Source organism: Lontra canadensis, unplaced genomic scaffold, assembly GCF_010015895.1.
Source record: "Lontra canadensis isolate GAN:19392208 unplaced genomic scaffold, GSC_riverotter_1.0 scaffold296, whole genome shotgun sequence".
NCBI lineage: Eukaryota > Metazoa > Chordata > Mammalia > Carnivora > Mustelidae > Lontra > Lontra canadensis.
In genome coordinates this window covers 32,065-54,808 of record NW_022631290.1, presented here as the reverse complement: position 1 = coordinate 54,808, position 22,744 = coordinate 32,065, and the positions used below count along the sequence as shown (strand labels likewise).

The 22,744-nt window shown below is 38.4% G+C and overlaps 1 protein-coding gene and 1 long non-coding RNA gene across 2 annotated transcripts in view; both read right to left on the bottom strand.

Moving 5' to 3' along the window:
- LOC116862674 (2-oxoisovalerate dehydrogenase subunit beta, mitochondrial) overlaps window positions 1-22,744 on the bottom strand; it is a gene marked incomplete at its 5' end in the record, with an annotated part of 142,591 nt that overhangs the window by 109,626 nt on the left and 10,221 nt on the right. The gene's annotated exons all lie outside the window — the stretch shown is intronic.
- Window positions 1,033-15,212, bottom strand: LOC116862676. Its single transcript, XR_004381679.1, has 3 exons — window positions 15,105-15,212; window positions 7,246-7,249; window positions 1,033-1,044 (listed from the first exon to the last, which is right to left on the bottom strand). It is a non-coding gene; the product is annotated as an uncharacterized LOC116862676 (long non-coding RNA).

Here is a 22,744-nt window from a genome sequence, read left to right as displayed (position 1 = left end):
TTTATACATATATATGTATTATATATGTATACAAATATATATAACATATACATACTACACACACACACATAACATCTTTATCCATTCATTACTTGATGAACATTTGGGCTCTTTCCACAGTTTGGCTACTATTGATAATGCTGCTACAAACATCAGGGAGCATGTAACCCTTCAAATCTGTATTTCTGTGTACTTTGGGTAAATATCTAGTAGGGCACTTGCTGGGGCATAGGACAGTTCCATTTTTAACTTTTTGAGGAGCTGTCATACTGTTTTCCAGAGTGGCTGCACCAGTTTGCATTCCCACCAACAGTGTAAGAGGGTTCCCCTTTCTTCACATCCTCACCAGCATCCGTTGTTTCCTGTGTTGTTAATTTTAGCCCTTCTGACAGGCATGAGGTAGTTATCTCATCATGGTTTTGATTTGCATTTCCCTGATGCTGAGTGATGTTGAGCATCTTTTGATGTGTCTGTTAGCCATGTGGATGTCTTCTTGAGGAAAATGTCTGCTCATGTCTTCTGCCTATTTCTTAATTTGGAGTATTTGGTTTTGGGGTGTTGAGTTATGTAAGTTCTTTATATACTAACCCTTTATCAGATACGTCATCTGCAAATATCTTCTCCTATTCCATAGGCTGCCTTTGGTTTGTTGTTTCCTTCATTGTGTAGAAGCTTTTAAACTAAATGAAGTCCCAATAGTTCATTTTTGTTTTTGCTTCCCTTGCCTCTGTAGATGGGCCTAGTAACAAGTTGTTACAGCTTAAGTCAAAGAGTTTGCTGCCTATGTTCTCCTCTATGAGACTGATGGTTTCCTTGTAGCACATTTAGGTCTTTCATCCATTTGAATTTTTTTGTGAATGGTATAATAAAGCTGTCCAGTTTTCCCAACACCATTTGCCAAAGAGACCATCTTTTTTCCATTAGATAGTCCTTCCTGCTTTGTCAAACATTAGTTGACCATATAGTTGTGGGTCCATTTCCGGGTTTTCTATTCTGTTCCATTGATCTATGTATCTTTGTACTAGTACCATACTGTTTTGATGACTACAGCTTTGTAATAGAGCTTGAAGTCCAAAATCGTGATGCCGCCACCTTTGCTTTTCTTTTTCAGGATTGCTTTGGCTATTTAGGGTCTTTAGTGGTTCTATACAAATTTTCAGATTATTTGTTCTAGCTCTATGAAAAACGCTGGTGGTATTTTGATAGGGATTGCATTAAATGTTTATTGCTTTGGAGAGTATAGATATTTTAATGATGTTTGCTCTTCCAATCCATGAGCAGGTAATGTTTTTCCATTTCTTTATGCATCTTCAATTTCTTTCATAAGCATTCTGTATTTTGTATCTTTTACCTTTTTGGTTAGGTTTATACCTAGATATCTTAGGGCTTTTGGTGCAATTGTAAATTGGATCAATCCCGGACTTCTTTTTCTGCTGCTTCATTATTGGTGTATAGAGGTGCAACAGATTTCTGTAGGTTGATTTTATATCCTGTGACTCTGCTGAATTCCTATAATACTTCTAGCAATTTTTTGGTGGCATCTTTTGGATATTCAACATAGAGCATCATGTCATCTGCAAATAGTGAAAAAGTTTGACTTCTTCCTTGCCAATCTGGATGCCTTTTATTTCTTTTTGTTGTCTGATTGGTTAGGCTAGGACTTCCAGTACTATATTTAACAACAGTGGTGAGAAGGGCCATCCCTGTCTTGTTCTTGACCAGAAAAGAAAAGCTCTCAGTTTTTCCCCACTGACAATGATATTAGCTGTGGGTCTTTTGTATATGGCCTTTATGATTTTGAACTATGTTCCATCTATCCCTACTTTGTTGAGGGTTCTTATCAAGAATGCTATAGTTTATCAAATGCCTTTTTCTGCATCTACTGAGAGGATCATATGGTTCATATTATCCTTTCTTTTACTAATGTGGTGTAGCAGGTTGATTGCTTTGCAAATACTGAACTACTCCTGAAGCCTAGGAATAAATCCCACTTGGCTGTGGTGGTGAATAATTCTTTTAATGTATGTTGGATTCAATTTGCTAGCATTTTGTTGAGAATTTCAGCATCCATATTCATTGGGGATATTGGCCTGTAATTCTCCTTTTTAGTAGGGTCTTTTTTTGGTTTTGGAAACAAGCTAATGCTGGCCTTGTAGAAGGAGTTTGGAAATTTTCCTTCCATTTCTATTTTTTAGAACAGTTTGAGAATAGATATTAGCCCTTCTTTAAATGTCTGGTAGAATTTCCCTAGGAAGCCATCTGGGCTGGACTTTGGTTTGTTGAGAGATTTTTGATTACTGATTCAATTTCTTTGCTGGTTATGGGTCTGTTCAAATTTTCTATTTCTTCCTGTTTTGGTTTTGGTAGTTTGTATGTTTCTAGGAATTTATCCATTTCTTCCAGATTGCCCAGTTTTTTGGCATATAATTTTTCTTAATATTCTCTTATGATTGTTTGTATTTCTGTGGTGTTGGTTTTGATCGCTCCTCTTTCATTCATGATTTTATCTATTAGGGTCCTCTCTCTTAATTATTTCAAAGAACCAGATCTTAGTTTTGTTGATCTGTTCCACTGGTTTTGTTTCTATATCATTTATTTCTGCTCTGATCTTCAGTATTTCCCTTCTTCTGTTTGCTTTAGGCTTTATTTGGTGTTTCTTTTCTAGCTTCTTTAGGTGTAAGGTTAGGTCGTGTAGCTGAGACTTTTCTTGCTTTTTGAAGTAAGCCTGTATTGCTATATATTTCCCTCTTAAGACTGTCTTTGCTACATCCCAAAGATTTTGGATTGTCGTGTTTTCATTTTCATTTGCTTCCATGCATTTTTTAATTTTTTCATAAATTTCCTGGTTAACCCATTCATTCTTTAGTAGGAAGTTCTTTAACCTCCATATATTTTGTGGTTTTTCCAATTTTTTTTTTGTGGTTGACTTCATTCCACAGTGTTGTAGTCTGAAAATATGCATGGTATGACTCAATCTTTTTTTACGTGTTGAGGCCTGATTTGTGGCCCAGCATGTGATCTATTCTGGAGAATGTTCCACGTGCACTCAAAGAGACTGTGTATTCTGCTGCTTCAGGATGAAATGTTCTGAATGTATCTGTTAAGTCTATCTGGTCCGATGTATCAAAGCCATTGTTTTCTTGTTAATTTTCTGCTTAGATGATCTTGTTCATTGCTGTTAAGTGGGGGGTGTTAAAGTCCTCTAGTATTACTGTATTAGTATCAATGAGTGTCTTTGTTATAGATTCATATATTTAGGTGCTCCCAAGTTGGGGGCATTTTACAATTGTTAGATCTTCTTGTTGGATGGACTCCTTAATTATGATATAGTGCCCTTCTTCTTCATCTCTTATTAGAGTCTTTGATCTAGTTTGTCTGATATAAGTGTGGCTACTCTGGCTTTCTTTTGATGTCTATTAGCATGATAGATGGTTCTCCATCCCCTCACTTTCAATCTGGAGATGTCTTTAAGGTCTAAAATGAGTCTCTTGCAAGCAGCATATAGATGGGTCTTATTCAGGTTTTTTTAATGCATTCTGATATCCTATATCTTTTGATTGGAGGACTTAGTCCATTTACATTCAAAGTATTATTGATAGGCATAAATTTAGTGCCACTGTATTACTTGTTAAGTCACTGTTTCTGGAGATTTTCCCTGTTCCTTTCTAGTCTCTGTTGCTATTGGCTTTTCTTTCCCATTCAAAGGATCCCCTTTAATATTTCTTACAGGACTGGTTTAGTGGTCATAAACTCCTTTAGTTTTTGTCTGGGAAACTCTTTCTCTTCTATTCTGAATTACAGCCTTGCTGCATAAAGTAATCTTTGCTGCATATTTCTCCCCTTCAGCAAGTTGAATATATCACACCACTTTCTTCTGGCCTGCCAGGTTTCTGATATGTCTTCCCTTGTGGGTTAGGGATTTCTTTTCCCTTGCTGCTTTCAGGGTTCCTTCCTTACCTCTGTATTTTGCAAATTGTTCAATATGTCTTCATGTTGGCTGGCTTTTGTTTAATTTGATGGGAGTTCTCTGTGCTTCCTGGATTTGAATGACTGTTTCCTTCCACAGATTAGGGAAGTTTTCAACTATAATTTGCTCAAATCTACCTTCTGCTCCAATTTCCGTCTCTTCTTCTGGGATTCCTAGGATATGAATGTTACTATGCTTTAAGTAGTCCCTGAGTTCCCTATGCCTACATTTGTGATCCATTACTTTTCTCTCCCTCTTCTTTTGTTTCATTATTTTCCATAATTTTATCTTCTATATCACGGATTTCTTCCTCTGCTTTGTCCATCCTCATTGTCATTGCATCTGGTCAGTTTTGCATATCAGTTACAGCATTTTTTATTTCAACCTGACTAGGTTTTAGTTCTTTTATCACTGCAGTAAGAGATTCTCTAGTGTCCTCTATACTTTTCTCAAGCCCAGCTTGCATCCTTATGATTGTTGTTTTAAATTCAGGTTCAGGCATCTTACTTATATCTGTTTTGATTAACTCCCTGGCCATTACCTCTTCCTGTTCTTTCTTTTGTGGTGAATTCCTCTGTCTTGCCATTTTGTCTAGGTCACTGTTTTTGTATTAGGAAAGCCTGTTATATTCCTGCTCCTGATTAATAGCTCTATTAAAAAGAGGTCCTATACTGTCCTGGGCCTGTGCTTCAGGAGGTGTTTCAGAGTGCATTCTGCTGCTGTGCAGTGTTTTGTTTTGAGTATGCTCCATGCTGGGCATGGAACCCAATGTGGGGCTTGAACTCACAACCCTGAGATCAAGACCTAAGCTGAAACCAAGAGTTTGACAATTAACCCACTGAGACACCCAGGTACCCCTCTACTATTGTGTTTTGGCTGCTCTTTCCCTCAGGTCAGTCCTCTGCAGAGTTTCTCCTTACCTACAGTGGAGAGTGTTTGGATCTTACCCACTGTGTGGCAAGTTTTAACTATGTGTGTTTGGGTCTGCTTGTTAAAGGAGGCTAGATCCTATTTCCCCTAGAGATGAAGTTTTGCAGCACTCTATGATCAGTAGACTTGGTGTAAGTGAGGGGTTTGTGCTGGTCTTCTGGGAGAAAAGCACTGGTTCTCAGGTGGACTTGCCTAGGAAAGATGCACCTGCAGGGTGCAGGGTGCAGGGCTTTGTGTAAATGGCTCCAGCCTCCGCTGAGGGTGCTGTGTTGCTCACTGAATTACTTGAGTGCTCATGGGCAAGGGGGAAATGGTGTTGTCCTGTTCTCTCATCCCTGTAGTGGAAAGTTCATACATGCCACTCTTCAGGAAGCCCTCACAGAAGAGTGAACAATCTCCCTTCTTGTGTCCCCAGCTTCCATCAGATCCCTGCAGCTTGGCTGGGGGGGAAACATAATCTGTTCTGTTCACTATGTCCTCCATTTCCAAAACACCTAGAAAATGCTAGCAGTTGCTCAATGACTATTTACCCAAGGAATAAATTGAAAGAATAATTTAATGAGAATGCCTTTAGCATATCCTAGTTTGACAGGATGTCTTCTATAGTATTCTAGTGTACAGTCCTTACCATAGGACTACTGGGCAGGTACTAGGCTTCCCTGAGGAGTTCCCAGGCAGCTTTAAGGTCTAGGTCCTCACACAAATCTGTCCACTACTATATTTTTCCCCTCCCATCCTGCAGAGTAAAAAATGTTCTGAAGCTTTCTGGGAGCCAAGGCTGGTCACAGTCAGAGTCAGGAGTACACTTTGAATCTCTGCACACATACTTGCTCCAGCTTGGGTCTGATCTGAAAGGCACTGGAGACACCAAAGCTTGGCTATGACAGATACAAAGCTCTCCAAACTAATCCCATTAAAATAAACAAAAAACAGGTAAAAGCACTGTGTGGAAAGAAAACACCATTTCAGACAAGTTCTCTAGCTGATCTCCACTCAAGCCCCTAACTTCCTTCTCCTAGAAATTCTGAAACTGCTGTTTTAGGTGGTTGAACAGGAGCTCAGAGAACAGGTTTAGATGCCACCTTATCCAAAGTCCCCCCGGAACCGGGTTTCACTCTACCACATATACTATACAATTTACTTTACAAAATCAGATCAGTTATTAAACATTCAGGAAAATGAACCACATAGAAGTGTGCTATCTGCTTAAATGTTTTTGATTACTAGAAACAATGACTCTAAAAGTTCAAATAGAGTATTACTTCCCTGAGTTTTTAGGTTTTTCCCATCAATGTATTTTCCAAGAAATCATGAAAATGAAATCCAAGTAAACCATTGTATATTCTCACCTAAGAACTGGAAAGGAGTTTATTCCTAACAGCATGACTGCTTTCTTAATCCATCCAGGCATTTCCCAAATTTTCCTGTAAGAGATCACTTTAAATTTACTCCTTTCCTATTGAACATTACATCTGGCTGAAGAAAATGTTTTACATACTTTATTTATTATAAGTTATTTGGAAGGCTGTTGCTGTTTGTTCCAAAAGTACCCCAATGTCATTCCGAAGAGTCTAATCACCACATATGGTGGTTGGAAAAAGCAACCACTCTGTCATCCCACAATCCTAAGAAAGAATATTTCCAACCCCCTACAGTGGGTTCTTTCTACAGCTCATAGGAATAAAAGGCAAGGGAACTACAATGAGTCATAGACGTACTCTTATTAGATAACAGTTCCACCATTTAGCAGTGGGCTTTATACTTTTCAAAAGCTCACATCAGCCCTTAGCCTCACTGTTAGCTCAAGTACAACACTTTTAGATCCATAAACAGAGGACTCCCTTTAAGGTGTTTTATGGTTATATATCTAAAAGCCGATTGCACTATTAGGTTAGGACCGCAGCTCAGATCTTTAAAGTCTACAGGTTTATAGGGCACTCAAATATGAGAAATGGAGTATAAATGAGCTAATAAGGTTTCAAAAGCATATTAGACCTCTGGGATACAGAGACTGGCCTCAAATTTATGTCAGCTGGAGCCCAAATATTTTCCCAGAATGAGCATAATTCACCTATTTTTAAACAAAAAAATAGAGCAAAATTTAAAAGTGAGAGCCCTGAAGAGATGAAATAATCCCGATGCAAATTAAATTTTTGATTAACGAGATGCTTTTAAAGGGTTCACAAGAATCAAGTACACTAACTGAAGGGACTTTAGAGGTGTCAGTGACTAAACAACCTTCAGTGTCCCTTGAACTCCTTTAATGCTGTAATACATTTACATGAAAAACATAAACAACCACATTGCTTTTCCTCAAAAGAGACTGAAATGATTTATACAAATTAGACCAGACTTACATCTTCTAGGTAACACAGACAATCTGGAATACATATTGAACCCATTTGGGGCATTTCATTTAATTTATTCTAGTAATGTGAGAGGTCAACCTACCTATATAAACTAAAGTCCCAGATAGGTATTAAGTCCTTCAACAAACCCTTATTACCTTTTACTTAATTGTTGAAAACATTTTTAAGACGAAGAAGAAAAAGAAAGTCTCAATTTCATAAAGTAGAAAGGAAAGTAGAGAAGAGGTTGACTCACTTGCCCAAGGTCATCCAGCAACTGGCAGAAAACTGGGGCCTGAGAATCAGTTCCATGCCCCAGAACTCTGTGTACTGACCAGGCTATGCAATCACTTTTACAGTCTGAAAGCCTGCAAAAGCCGGGATAGTATGCTTCATGGTAGCAAAAGAAGGAAGAAGCATATCAGACTATTCTCACAAAAGGCTAAAGGCAGGCGCCTGCTGAAGAAAAGAACTCACAGCTCCAGTTGGAAACCCTTCCCACCCATTCTCCAAAACAAGTTAAGTGAGCCAAAGGAATTCAACTTCTTACTGTATACTTCTGGTGAGTGACTTTGGGGAGACAATTGATAAAATCAAGAAATGGGAAATATTCATGACTCATACCCTATGCTAACTTGACAGAGGACCCAACATACCATCCATATATTCTTACCATCTTCATTCTGATTAATGAGCCAAGAAGGGATGCAAACTGAGCCTACTTTTGTATCCTTGGCTTGATAAGATGGTTGAAGGCTTCAGTCCAACAAGACCATGCATGCTTTTTCTCAAAATTAATAGTCATGGAAGTTTCAATGAGCCTCCCTTTCCTGAGGGTAAAACCATTACAAACCACAATTTACTTGAGAGATTTTGGGTTTTTAACATCCTTTCCTTATGACACCAGAACCCCATTGATGTCCTTACATGCAACATATTACTGAACTAAATATTTACAACAGCCACACATTTTTAAAAATTACCTTGGAACAAAAAAAAAGACTCTCTACAGTAGAATGAAGTTAACATTGTCACTAAAGAATCACTTGTCCTAAAATAGGCACTATTAAAGCTCTCATTGCCATAATTTGGCAAAATCTATCAGCTACACAATGCCAAATTTATAGTAAGGCCAATATATTTTTCAATAACTTAATTTTAGGATTAAGAGAAACAATATGCCATTTATAAAAACGTCACTGATAAATGGCTGAGATTATCTAAGAAAGCATAGCTAACATTATCCTCAAGGAAATGGGAGAGTAGTTGGTACTGTATGAAACAATGTTAGCAACACTGATTAAGGGTTTTCTGAAAGTTTGTAACAACCTAGTTGTATTGACCAAATGTTGACTCTTTTAAACAATGTGGGCAAATGTGGAAAAATTAAAGCACTCTTTGTTGACATGAAGAAAAAATGTTAATGAAGCTTTTGTGAACTAAAAGTTTTTGACAAAAGACGCAGTGTTTCACAGATGCAAAATAATCTTGCAAGTTTACTGAGGGATTGGTCAAAGAACAAAAGCATGTAAGGGCCCCTCTGAGAGGATATTCACTCAAGATTACTCCCAGTATTATACATCCTAATATGTCCTATATTTTATAGTATTCCATACAAGTAGTTTTTATTTGTTTTTTAAAATATTTATGTATTTATTTGAGAGCGAGAAAGATAGCGAGGAAGAGCACAAGGGGGGAGGGGCAAAGAGAGGGCGCAGGCTCCCCGCTGAGCAGGGAGCCAGCTATGGGGGCTCGATCCCAGGGTCTTGGGATCATGACCTGAGCCCAAGGCAGACGCTTTACGGACTAAGCCACCCAGGTGCCCCCATATACAGGTACTTTCTAAGTAGCTATTTTAATTTACTTTTGTAAGGACACCACACCCCCAATTTGCTATTTGTCTATTAACATCCTTGACATTATGCGCATCTCCTTCACGTATCCAGTGACATGCAACACACTACCTTTCCAAGTATTTCAAAATAGAAACATAAAAAAAGCATTGTTCTCCTGCTAGGTCATGACAGAGGTCAGACCCTAGGAGAAAACAAGTCCTAGGAGGCATTTGGCTGACAGACAATAACCTCAAGAGTCATTTTTAAGTCATCTGAAGTTAAAAGGGTCATTAGAACAGCCATCAGTATAGGGAGGAATCTGGAAACCAGAGGATTTAAGTCATAGCTGAAAGGGACGAATAGAATATTCAAACTGGAGATGAGAGGACTGCAAGGAGGCTTGGAAGGTGTCCAAATATTTGAAGACAAGTCAAATAGAAGTGGGTATAAACAAGATCTTAACAAGAGAGACTAGGAATCAGTAGGTGGAATTACGAGAAAAGCAAGTATCACCTGAAAACTTTCTAACAGCCAGAACCGCACAAGAGAACTGGTTGCCTCATTGGACAGGAAGAGCCGAGCAGAACTGCTGACCGTCAGGTTGCTACAGTGCAGGGCAGAGGGGATGGAACTGGGTGGCTTCCCAGGTCTGCTTGCTTTTGCCTACTTGTGTCTTCCTACAGGATTTTGGGCAAAACAATCAATTTCTGCCTCTCAAGTTACAAAACTGGCAAATACAGTAGCATTATAACTTTGTGGTTGTATAAGAGAGGAGGCAAAGATCTGTCCTGCAGAGATAATGAGGCGTTATGCTGTCCTATGCCTGTGGTAGGTATCAACTAACCTGATTAAAATGTATAAATATGGGAAAGAAAAGGGAAGATCTTTATAAGATACACAATGGAAGGATAAACCCCATGAGAGCCTTCAAAGCCATTAGGAAGTAAGTTACATGAAAGTGCCACAAGCACCCTAAAGGTAACCACTGTGATGGGAGAGCTGAGGTAGAGGCTACCCACGAGTCTAAACCCCAGAGAATGGCTTAGCCACTGGAAAGTCTGGCTCGAACTCCTGGTTGTGAAAGCTTTATCAGCTGCCAAAATTTTTCAGTCACATGAAAACTGAGATTGTCAGGCTTCCTTAAAATTCCATTCTTCAAAAATAAGCCTCTTGTCCCTAAGAGAGACTAATTAAAAACAAAAATCCATATTTCCAACCATCTACACTTTTGGTCAAAATACTAATGAGAAACTAGTCTCTTGGATAAAAGGTTACTTAACAGATTAGTCAACACGCCCCCCCCCCCCACCCTCTGGTACCACAGCCCAACATCCCCTGGAGTTTAACCACACTGAGAGACGAAAGAAATGTGTCTTGAGTGATTCACGCCAAGAAGACAAGTGGTTCCAAGCCACAGCACAGGGACTTCTAGAACTGTGACTACACCTGGGATCTGCCACACCTCAAGTGTTGTCTCACACCTTGAGGTTATTGTCTGTCAGCCGTCTTCAAAGATGGAGGTTTTATCCCCCTCTTTTCTCCTTCCCACCAATTCAGTTAAAGTTTGGAAAATGTCAGAGGGATTTAATGCAAAATAGTATCAGAATTAATGATACACTGAGGTTGCCACCACTGAAAACTCATAAGCAGCTCCATGATTAAAAGAACCGAAGAACAGTAAGAGCAAAGAGAAAGGGGTCATTTTACTAGTTTCCAAATGTGATAGGAGAAATCCGAAATTAATAGAAAAATGCCATAACAGAAGATCACTAAATAACATTGTTAGCAATATGAATATAACCAAAGGGAAATTAATGATCAGAAGCAGAGCACCATACCCTGCAGCTTTCAGAAAAAAACTCAGCAAGAGCTCATTTATCTAGCACTATAGGAGGCTGGGTTATTCCACATGTTTGAGAGTTCACCCTGCTCATACCTTTAAGCAATAATACTGCATTTTAAACAGCGCATAGAACAGAAATTAATATCCTCATGATGATGGATACAATTTGGAACATCAATTATAATACCATGTAACCAAGGCACAGGTCTATCTTATTTCTATACTGACTACAAACTGCTGTGATTTTTAAGTATTCTTATGTGCTTTTTACTGTTTTTTCTTTTCCCACAGAGTGCCTCGTTCTCAGGTTATCACTATATCAGCTCTAGTCTTGCCAAGTCCTTACCTCGGACATCCTAACTTTGCCCCATCTTCCAATGTGTTGTTTCTAATCTATTGGGAACTAGGAGAGCAAGCAGTCATATTTGTAAGAATTCTAACTGGAAGGTGAAGGCATATGAGGAAGGGCCTCCTAGTCTCTCCTACAGAATTAACATGTATGTGTTTTAGGTGTGGGTTTTATGGTCACTACCCCAAACTATTTCTAAGTCTTCTTCTACCTACTTCAAGATTCTTAGTCATGTCCCTGAAAATGGAGATTTGACAAAACCTGATTACTGACTACATGGAAAGTTCATATATTATGGGACAAGAAATACATCTTTATGTCACATCTTCTCCATGCTGCTGTGGCTGTGAACATACAGGGCTGAAAGACAGCATCATGAGAGAGCTAGATGAGGACAATAAAAACTACAACACAAGGGGAAGGAAAGCAGCTCTGAGAGCAGGCTGTGGTGCCCTGTGAACGACACTGAGAAGGAAACAATACAGACTTAAAAGACAACAGGCCAGGGTCAGATCCCAGAGGACCAAATATGTCATAGTATGATTTTACATTTTTTGTCCTGACAGCAATCTGAAAGCACCACCAGAATTGAACTATGAGTAGTAATACCAAGAAGTTTTTCAGTTTAATAAATTACCCTGGCGAGAAGGAAGGAGCAAAAGGACACTATGTCCTAGGGAGAAATGATGATGGTTTGAGTAAGGCAATGAGAATGGATAAGAACTAATGGTTGGAGAGGTACTACAGGTGGCCCAGTCTATACCAAAGCGGGTTTAAACTGAGGGGCAGGGAAAAGGGGGTGGGGACAGAGGGAGAGAAAAGATAGTAGTAGCCATGGAAAATTTAAAAAGGAAATGCCATGGGGTGCCTGGGTGGCTCAGTGGGTTAAAGCCTCTACCTTCAGCTCAGGTCATGATCCCAGGGTCCTAGGATTGAGCCCCTCATCGGGCTCTCTGCTCAGCAGGAAGCCTGCTTCCTCCTCTCTCTGCCTGCCTCTCTGCCTACTTGTGATCTCTGACTCTATCAAATAAATAAATAAAATCTTTTAAAAAATAAAAATAAAAAAAATAAGAAGTAAATGCCAGAGAGGCTACCAAAAAAAGTCACTATAAAACTCAGCTACTAGATGTCTGTTCTACTTCCAGAGCTGGAGAAATAATTTACTATTTGATTATGGTACAAAGAACATAAAGCTGTCTAAAGAAAAGTCTAAGGACACACGTATTTTTAGACTTATGAGAGGAATTTCCCATGCAAAACATAAAAAAATGAATAACTTCTTTTTATATCTGTATTATTTTATTACATAATTTAATATTGAAATATAATACTATATTCCAGAATGCTAAAGGACAGTTTTCCTTAATTCCACACAATCTTTGACACAGAAGAGACTGGTTCGGCCATCCTCCCCATTCCTTCTCTTAACATTACTGCCAGATGATCTCCCATTAATGAGGAACACACAACCACAAGAGGCAATTCATTTCATTTTTTGATAGTTCCAACTAACTTACAGTCCCTTTAAGGACAAAACTAATAAATAGCCTTTTTCACTTTGACAGAAAATCACTCTCCTGCAACTTCCACCAAGCATTTCCAAATATTATACCCTAGAGTTTCATATCGTGAATTAGTTTTAACATCTACAAGGCAATTCTTTTTTCTTTAACTTTTCATGTAACTTTATTGTAATTTTATTTTTTTTTCAGTGTTCCAAGATCCATTGTTTATGCACCACACACAAGGCAATTCTTAAAGCCCTTTCAGAAAATAAAAGTAAATCAAGCAGTTGATTTCTTCTACATGATAATCAATAACCAAGTCTTTTGGTCCTTGCAATGATGTCATTCAGCTGTCAATCACGTAGGCTGTATTTATCACATGCACGTATCTGTCTGGTTGGTTCACTGTCTTTACTGGCTTTAGGGCAGAAGATCTAGTGTAGCTGCCAGTCACGTGATTTGTTTTCCTTGATTTACTGGCAAGACATAAAAGTAATTTTGTCCCCCAATAATGATAGACATCTGAAATTTGGTCAACTCCAATGGAAGAATTTATTATTTTAAAAAGCTTACTTTCCTTTCTTCCTCATCTCCAATTCTGAATTGTGGTTCTTGGTCAAAGAAGTACAAGAGGTACTCGGGCTGTAAGTGCCAAATCCATTCCCTCAAAAATACCACCTGTGTGGGAGATTTCTGTTGTCCTTCTCAGTGAGCCAGGACTCCATATAATGAAGTCAATCGTTTCTATTTTCTACTTTATAATTCAATCAGTTCAATACAGGGCTTTAGAAATATCACATTCAATATCTGCTATCATTACTATCGATCACTCAATATTGTTCAGTGGTTTAGCCAAACAAGAAAAAAAAGTAAGTATATAGATTACAAGAGACAAAATCGGTCTTACCTGCAGAATAAGATAACCAACCTAGAAAATCAACTAAGAAACTACTGAAATGAATAAGACTTTAGTGAAAGGGCAACACACTGACTGAAATACGAAAATCACCATGCTTCTTGTTAAAAAAAAAAAAAAAAGAAAAAGAAAAAACAGAGCAGCTTTCCAGCTCAAGCTGATAGACTGAATATATGCTTTTTTTTTTTTTTACCTTCCCTTTCCTAACACAGGAAATGGATACAAAAGGAAAAAAAAAAAAACCTGTAACAGTCAAAACAACCAAGTTGGGGAGGGGTAGTGATTACTAGACAAGAGACTAAAACAAGAGTCTTGTGGGTGTGTGATGAAGAAGCAGACCAAGAGCAGAAGGAGCTAAATCCCAGACACATGGGCGAGGGAGGGAGGGCGCACAAGGCAAGAGGAAACTAATCTCCCCTGAGACCCCAGATGGGCTCACCAGCAGGTGTGGAAGGCGGGTGTAAGAACTGGGAATGATAACAGGGGAATTAATAAAGCAGCTGTACCAACTACCCCCTTTCCCCCAAATAAAAACACATCTTTCCAACCCTGACCTCAGAGACAATCCAGGCAAAGAAGAAAGTCTATGATAAAACCATTCAAATTGCCTACAAAGATAGGCCTGTTCTGTGAGGGTTGATGTCCAAAAGGCAAGCCTACTTCATTTGTGTATTGAGAGGTACCCCCCTCTCATGCCTACAGACAGACTTCCCATTCACTCACCCACGTGCACAGACAGAGCTGCTCAACTCTTCCCACAGAGATATCTGCTGAGGAAAGAGACCTATAGGAAAACACCCACTCAGGGCTCCAAAATAATCAAAAAGAACAAAAAACAGATACTACAAAAGAGACAAACTATTGAAGAAACAGAAATGATTTACCGAATCGAACTTTTCAAAAGCCTATTATTTTATAGTATAAATAACTTTCATAGTATATTGTTATACCCGACATGGCACAAAACGACAGCAAAGTCCAAAAAGAACAGAGTATAAGAAAAAAAAAAAAAGCTGCTGAAATTAAATTATTCAAAATAAGAATTAAAATTAAAAAGAGAGGAAATGGTCAAAGTGCTACAAGAACACAACAGGACAAAAAGTAGACTGGAAAAGGTGAGAGACACAGAGATCAATCTAGAAGGGCTATTATCTAACCAATAAGTTTTTTGAAAAGGAAATATACAATAGAAAAAGGATATAATTATTTTTAAATAAGTAATAAGTTCCCAGACTAAATGCATGAGAAGCAAAATAAGATGACTGAAAGAGACTCACTCTGAGACGCACACCTATGGCATTTCTGTATAAAAGGACAAATAAATAAATAAATAAAAGTTTTCAGAAAAACAAACATATAGAACAATCACTTACAGAAGGATGAAAATCACACTGGCATCACACTTTCTTACCCCAATATAATACGAGCAGATAGAGAAGCATTACCTTTAAACTCCTAAGGGAAAGTTACTGCAAACATAGAATTCTATATCCAGCCAAATATCAACCCAGTGTGAGTGCAAAACGCACACATTTTTTTCAAATGTAGGTGTCCTGAGAGCCTCCCACACTCACACAACTTCCGCTTGATGAAGTTAATTTGTATGTTTGTTAGCAAAATGAGGGAGGAAACCATGAAAGGGAAAGCCATAGGACCCTGAAAACAGTGTCTTTAAGAGTGCAATGGAGAAATATTCTTGAGGATGAATGTGTAGCATAGTTAAGGAATGATAGTTAAGACTGGAATAGAAGGCTCCTAGGGGTTAAGAAAAGTGGATTCCAAGTGATAGTATTGATCTTCAAGATATATTAAAGGCTGACTATGCATTTTCAAGGAGAAAAGAAGAGGCAATTGGAAATTTTTTTTAAATCCAGAACAATCCAAGAGAACATTATGGCCCAAATACGAGGCATCTAAAATGTGACAAGATTTTATGGAATTAATGCACCATAAGAAAAGACAAACCTTTGTTCTAGAGGCCAAAAATATCTCCTTTTAGGTGCCTAGGGGAAAAGACAATTGGACTAAAGTTAAAAAGAAAAAAAAAGGAATAAAATCTTACCCTCCTGGTCAGCTCTGTGGTAAAAAAAAACATTTATGTCATCAAAATAATATCAAGTGTATTTATTGGTTTTTAATGTTTCGAATCAAAAGTTTGGAAGGTTTAATTATGGTTATAGTACAGAATTGAATGTTATCAGTCTCAGCTATGTAAAAATAAATAGTTGATACAAAATAGGAATTGGAAGAAAATAAAGAGGTGAAGAGAAGAGTAGATGGCATTAATGTCATTTTCTTACACAGTGAAATATGGAGGGATACTAAGAAAAGTTAATAGAATAAGATAAGATCTAAAAATTTATTAAAATCAAGAAGACGCCAAAATGGCCAACAGACACATGAAAAAGTGCTCAACATTACTCAGCATCAGGGAAATGCACATCAAAACCACAGTGAGATACCACCTCACACCAGTCAGAAAGGCTAAAATTAACAAGTTGGGAAACAACAAACATTGGCGAGGATACGGAGAAAGGGGAACCCTCCTATCCTGTTGGTGGGAATGCAAGCTGGTGCAGCCACTCTGGAAAACAGCATGGAGGTTCCTCAGAAAGCTGAAAATAGAGCTACCCTATGAACCAGCAATCGAGCTACTAAATATTTACCCTAAAGATACAAATGTAGTGATCCAAAGGGGCACATGCATCCGAATTTTTATAGCAGCAATGTCCACAACAGCCAAACTATGTAAAGAACCTAGATGTCCATCAACAGGTGAATGGATAAAGAAAATGTAGTATATGTATACAATGGAATACTATGCGGCCATCAAAAAAACAAACATGAAATCTTGCCATTTGCAACGACATGGATGGAACTAATGAGTATTTTGCTAAGCGAAATAAGTCAATCAGAAAAAGACGATTGTCATGTGATCTCTCTGATATGAGGAATTTGATAGGCAGGGCAGGGAGTCGTGGGAGGAAGGGAGGGAAAAAAATGAAACAAGATGGGATTGGGAGGAAGACGAACCATAAGAGACTGTTAATCTCAGGAAACGAACTGAGGGTTGCTGGGAGGTGGGAGGGAGGGATAGGGTGGCTGGGTGATGGACACTGGGGAGGGTGTGTGCTATGGTGAGTGCTGTGAAATGTGTAAGCCTGATGACCCACAGACCTGTACCTCTGAAACAAATAACACATTATATATTATTTTAAAAAAGTCAAAAGACAATCAGTAGAATAAATAAAATAACTCAAAATTGGGGAAATGATAAGGTGAAGCTAATAGGTAACACCCGAGTGTGAAATAATTTTTTTAACTGATAAATGAAGGTGTACATACAATGATATACACACATGTAGACATATATATACATTTGTGATATGTATGTATTGGACCTCTCTTATTATGGGATAACCCAAAACTTTGAACGCATTCTCCTTTTTTTAAGATTTCATTTATTTATTTGAGAGAGAGAGAAACAGTAAGATCACGAGCAAGGGGGAAGGGTAAAGGGAAAAGCAGGCTCCCCGCTGAGCAGGGAGCCTGATGTAGGACTTGATCCCAGGATCCTGGGATCATGACCTAAGCCAAAGGCAGACACTTAACCAACTGAGTCACCCAGGTGCCCCATTCTCCATATTTTTATAGTTGTTTACATTCTTCCTTGAAGAAGTGGGATTGATAATTAAGGAAATGATTTTCGAGTCTCCATCATAGCTAAGATCAAGATGTAACCTAGGCACAGTCAATCAAACCCAATTCATCAGTGACCTACATGAGGGACTGGGCAAGGGGAGTCCTTTTATCTGGCACAAGGTATGAAATATGTTTTTAGGTCAGAGTCAGCAGCAACTGGCCTAGGATGTTGGCATATATGCAATTCACCCTAGCACATTAATGTTTTATGATGCTAAGAAACACAGTAAGAGGCAATGCATAACCACAGAGCTGAGAGCCTCAGAGAAAAACAGTTCCATACACTAAGCCTCTTGACTCGGCCTAGCCCATCTGTTCCGTTTTAGAAGTGTTTATTGCATGGTTCTCCCCAACTTTTATGCATTTTGCCCTTAACTCCATAACCCAGCAGGTTCACCCCTTCCTGACTCTAGTTTCAAACCTTCCTTGCTCTAGTAACAAAGCTCTGTATGTTCTGAGCTATCTGCTGAATCTACTTCCATAAACCCTGTTATTTTTGGTATATGTTTAGAATCCAGATCTTTGCAGAAATGAATAAAGTATTATGACAAAAATACCCATATAATGTCTTAAAGATATGGAAGTGGCCATCAGAACAAAACAGAGAAGTGGTTAAAAGTGGCCGGGTTTAGGGGTGGGCCTAAAAACAGGGATGGAAAATATTGTTTGGCATTATATGTTCTGCTAAACTGTTACTGACATGTAATGTATTACTTTAATTTTTTTAACCTCTCCCATTACACACAGAAAAGGCAACAAAAGGATAAACTGTAATAACAATGATGCTATCCACAATAACAACAAAAATGCATACAGTACTAAACAATAAACTTAAGATGTGTAACAGCTACAGAAGAAACCATGTTAAAAGAAAAGAGAAAAAGAGAAAAAACCAAGTTCTTGGAAGAAAAAGCAAGAAAAACATGTGACAGGGAGTGTGTGTGTTTGGAAGGCTTGACTATCCATGACTGATAAGGGTGGTTTCAATTTTGGAATAGAAAAATTATAGAAGTAAATGGTATTATTCCTTAATTTTACTTTTTAAAATCTTTTGAAGACCATAGTTTTAATACAGTTTTAAGTTAAATTGTAACAGCTAGACATTGTAAAACCAGAGTATTATAATAGAAAGGGCAAGAAAAACTTACCAATTATAGCATAAATGCTACAATTTCCTAAATGTAAGTACCAGTTTGATGGCCATCAAAAAAAGAAAAAGAAAAAGAAAGAACAAATGTAGATTTCTTACATTGAATCTAAAATGTTAAACTAAGAACACAAAGTACCTATGAGCTTTTTTCACTATGAAATGAGGTAATGGATTTCTTTCTTTTCACTGCTTTCCCTAACACCAAAAGCAAATAGTTTCAACAAAATGAAAATCTTGAGTGAAACTCAAATAATTCAAGTGTATAAGGGGACATATTAAGGAGGATTAGAAATGGAAAAATAAAATTATAAAATTTAATCTTGCTTTCTCCAGTTCCATGTAGAAGGAAAAAAAATAATGCCAAATGAAGTGAAATATGGTAGTGTGATTTACAAGGTGTATACAGTGTTTAGGAATGTTCTATTCTTTTAAAAAGTGTTATACAGGTGGGCAAATGTGAAAGAAAACTCTTGAAATGTTATAAAATATTTGCAAGCTCAAATTTAGAAGCATTTCATCAGTAAAATTCAAAGGATCGTTTTTAAAGCATGAAGTTAGATAATCATCAAATAACTATTCTAACATGAGGCACGGGGATACTATGAAAATGTCAGCATTCCAGAATTTAAGACCTAAGACCGAACTGCAGTTCTGCCACTCATTAGCTGAGTCACTTTGGAAGGTTTCTAACCTTTCTGACACACAGTTTCCTCATCTCTAAAATGGGAACAGAAATTCTTAGCAAAGAGAATGGAAATGACTCTGTCGGAACACTTTACACTTTACAGACCTCACAGAAAGCCCCGCAGGAAAGAAACAGAAACGACTCCTCCTGGTAAACACACAGCAACCGCCAATATCTTCTACATGTACAAGTTACATTCAAATTATATCCCAAATCATAGTTATTTCATCACATCTGAAAAATATTTACAAAGTCTGCTCAAACTGGTTGAGAAGCCGCATGCTTTAATAAAAGCAGAGGCCAGCAACCTTCTCAGCTGTGTGACCGGGAACAAGTTACTCAGTTTCCTCACCTATAAAATAATGACGGTGACAGCTAACTAGAACTGTTGTGAATTCTAAGGGAGCTATGCATAAAACATGTTGTTTTAAACTCTGACCTACCACTCACCAGCGGTATATCAAGCCTTGTTATATTTCGTATATTACACAAAGTTAGATCAGAACCCAGGCACTATCCTAATCTTCTTCAAGGCATACCTAAAACGTAAATCATACTAAAAATAGACCAGGTAGACGGAGTGATACTCTCAGGATGTTTTTTTTCTACAGAAATTACCAGTTTCTTTTTTTTTTTTTAGATTTTATTTATTTATTTGACAGAGAGAGATCACAAGTAGGCAGAGAGGCAGACAGAGGGAGAGGGAGAAGCAGGCTCCCTGCTGAGCAGAGAGTCCCATATGGGGCTCCATCCCAGGACCCTGAGATCATGACCTGAGCCAAAGGCAACTGCTTAACCGACTGAGCCACCCAGGCGCCCAGAAATTACCAGTTTCTCTGTTAATTTCTTCCACTCAAAGACCGACTGCTTACTACATATTTCATGCTATTTTTGACATGCAATAATAAGATCATTCAACAAATATGTACTGAGTTTCTTCTCTATACCGCACACTCTTCAAAATTCTGAGGGACACAGTAATGAACAAAATTCACAAGACTCCCCTGCCCTCATGGAACTCCAAGGAATCATCCACGGGCCACCATGCAGGGCAACAAATGTAGTCATCACATCCCAAGTATATCACCTAAGAACACAGAATGTGGTCCAATTCGTACAACTAACCAGTTGTGGTCATGACAAAGAAAATCCTATACGAACCATGAGGTGTCAAAAGCAGAACCAAGTTCCAAATGGTCAGCCTTCCTATTTTAGAACAGAGCAGCAATTCTTATCAGACAGGATGACCTGCCTTCCCTGCCTGCATTCTCTGCAAGGTCAACCCACATCCAAAGTAATTCCAAACTAAAAATGATATTTTCATTATTCCTAAAGGAAAGCACTTATTTTTACCCCAGATAGTATTGAGCCTAAAAAAGGTTTTTGACTCATTTCTTAGATTTTTTTATATCAGAAGCTTATAATAATCATGAAAGAAACACGTGAAATTTTAAATATACAACCTAAAATAACTTTACTTAGAGTCTACCTCAGAAAAACACCTACTACTCTCAACAATTAAATACACCATGCTAAATACGTAATAATTTCAAACCTAAATATCATTGCATCATATCAGAGGCATATAATTTTCATCTGGGCATATTCTTTGATTACATGTTTTTATCAAAAACTTATTTAGAGAGTGAAAGAAAAGCGCAGAGGGAGATTTCTAATTTGTTTTCAGTCAAATAAATCATTGGTTGTTCTGATAAACACATTAAAGAAAACATTTGGGATACATTATAATATATGTTCTAGGAAAAAAAGCGCCCTGATACTATTTATTCTGAACCTCAACATAAGATATGCTTAATTTACAATGACAGAGTCAGGCCCCATTATGGAAACCTGGTGATACTAACCATGAAACTTGGCTTAAGAGAGGCCTCTAGTGGTTACAGGTAATTACTAGCTCCCCTGCCCACCCCTGCACTGTGGTAATGTTCTTATTCTCTCATTCATTCTCCTATTCCCTCCCCTTTACCTCACCAATTAAAAACTTCCAGCAAAAGACCCAGTATTCAACCAGTGAACTATCAATCAGGTCCAAGAAATTGGACTAAAAAAATGTATGTAACTGGGAGTACTAAGCCATTATAGGTTCTCTAAAGGCAAATTCTCCAACTTCCCCACAGAACCAATTTAGAGCCATTCACACCAAGTACAGACCCTAAATATTACCTTGCAAGTGTTAGTAATCTTACTAAAAATGAAACCTAAGGTAATCCAAATCGATCTTATGAAAATAAAAAACCTAAAGGCTACAAAATTATAATTAAAGTCATAAAATGTAACCCATATGTTTTTACGTTTATCTTCAATAGTACTTCAGATCTTCTCCATCTGCTTTGCACTATTCACAAATACACTAACACCAGGTGCAAACAGAGAGAGTAAGCAAACTTGGTTCTTTATATATAAATGATTAGCCACACCCAGATGACCAAGGTTTAACTTCTTCCCACTTCTTCCCAGTTCCACTCCTACAATACCCTTGTCCTTTTTTTATTGAGGGACTCTGCTCCCAGAACCTCCCCACCTCCACCCCTCTTCCCCGCCAGCCTCAGAACCTGCCTTAACTTCATCCAGGGTCCCAGTGAAGTCTTTTGAAGCATGAAAACAGCTGGCGTGAAAGGACAGGAGGAGAGGATGTTAAATGCTCCCTCCCAACTGCAGTCACTTCCTCATGCCACAGCAAACCTACTTCCACCTACTTCCAGCTTCTGTCCCACGTTGTAGTGCCACGGAGGCCTCGCCCTGCTCCCAGGATACCCCTAAGATACTGAGACCATAGATGCCTCAACATGCAGCCATGCAACAACCGTTGGCATCGATGGCACATCATCAACCTTTGCTACACAAGTCAGGTCGAAAAGAGAAAAGAGAGGGAAAGCAAGAGGGAGGGAGAGAGGAAGTTCCTTTCTATATCATTTCCAAAGTTTGTTAAGAATTTAAAAGGGGGGACGCCTGGGTGGCTCAGTGGGTTAAGCCTCTGCCTTCAGCTCAGGTCATGATCTCAGGGTCTTAGGATCGAGCCCCGCATCGGGCTCTCTGCTTGGCGGGGAGCCTACTTCCTCCTCTCTGTCTCTCTGCCTGCCTCTCTGCCTGCTTGTGATCCCTGTCAAATAAATAAATAAAATCTTTAAAAAAAAAAAAAAGAATTTAAAAGGTAACAACCCACCTCCTGTGTGCCTCAAAAAAAAAAAAAAGGTAGATTAGTTTGGGGAAGGAGAGAGAGACTTTCCACCAGTATCTCGTACCAGTATGCTTGAACAGAGAAAACCCCTGATCAGAAGCAGTGCCTAATAGCTATGACGGATGTTAAAAGTCACAGGTCACTCCTGGGACCAGTAGGAAGACCAAAGGGAGCAGGCCCAGGCTGACCTCTTCCAGCTCCAAAGTCCTTGACAATGATCCACCTCACAAAACAAGCAAGGAAATAAGAGGAGAAAGGTTCGGAAAAACCCAAGTTAGTAACCTAAGGCTTGAAGAGCAAAGCATGTGTTCTTGA